A 1,448-nucleotide genomic window follows, 5' to 3' on the forward strand; every position below is an offset into this window, starting at 1 on the left:
CACGAATGGAAATTGTTAAATGAGAGGGAAAGAAAACACTTGGATGAAACTCTTGTTCCAGTTAATTCAAGTCCAAGAAAAGCTCATTTCTGAGTTATTTCATCTTTATTCAGTGAACCTCTGAATTTTAGTTGTTTTGGAGAAAAAAAATCAGTGATCCAAGCTGGCCTTGAGCCTGATATGCAGCCATGGTAGACCTTGAACTTCTGATCCTCCTGCCTGTACCTCCTTAGGCAGCTGGGGTTACCAGCACCAGTTTTGCTGAGTGCCAAGGAATGGTCTGAGGGCTTCATGAACAGTAGGCAGGCACTCTTTCAGCCGAGCTCCATCTATAGCCACATGAGCTTTTACTTGTCTTATGAATTCATAACAGTTGTATAAGGAAAATGAAATTTTTAAGAAAATGTTTCAGAATAAGTTGGATTTTTTTCCCTTAACTATGATTGCTGATATTCGTAAGTTCATATATGCTACTGAAAATTTCATTTCAATTCAGTGGATGCAAAAAGATGGTTTTTGTGGCCGCCAATAGCTGCTCATCATCCTGAAGATTGACCAGATACCTGCAGGTGCTGTGTAGGTTATCACAATGCCCTGGAAAGGAGATCACTTTTCTTTTCTTTCTTTTCTTTTTTTAAAATTAGATATTTTCTTCATTTATATTTCTAGTACTATCCCAAAAGTCCCCCATACCCCCCCCCAATCCCCTAACCAACCACTCCCACTTCTTGGCCCTGGCGTTCCCCTGAACTGAGGCATATAAAGTTGCTAGACCAATGGGCCTCTCTTTCCACTGATGGCCAACTAGGCCCTCTTCTGATACATATGCAGCTAGAGACATGAGATCCAGGGGGTACTGGCTAGTTCATATTGTTGTTCTACCTATAGGGTTGCAGACCCCTTTAGCTCCTTGGGTACTTTCTCTACCTCCTCCATTGTGGGCCCTGTGATCCATCCAATAGCTGACTGTGAGCATCCACTTCTATGTTTGCTAAGCCCCTGCATAGTCTCACAAGAGACAGCTATATCAGGGTCCTTACAGCAAAATCTTGCTAGTGTATGCAATGGTGCCAGCGTTTGGAGGCTGATTATGGGATGGATCCCCAGATATGACAGGCTCTAGATGGTCCATCCTTTCATCTCAGCTCCAGACTTTGTCTCTGTAACTCCTTCCATGGGTGTTTTGTGCTCAATTCTAAGAAGGGGCAAAGGGTTCACACTTTGGTCTTCCATTTCTTGAGATTCATGTGTTTCACAAATTGTATCTTATACCTTGGGTATAATAAGTTTCTGGGCTGATATCCACTTATCAGTGAGTACATATCATGTGATTTTTTTTGTAATTGGGTTACCTCACTCAGGATGATGCCCTCCAGGTCCAACCATTTGCCTAGGAATTTCATAAATTCATTCTTTTTAATAGCTGAGTAGTACTCCATTGTGTAAAT

The sequence above is a fragment of the Mus caroli genome, chromosome 13 (assembly GCF_900094665.2).
Source record: "Mus caroli chromosome 13, CAROLI_EIJ_v1.1, whole genome shotgun sequence".
NCBI lineage: Eukaryota > Metazoa > Chordata > Mammalia > Rodentia > Muridae > Mus > Mus caroli.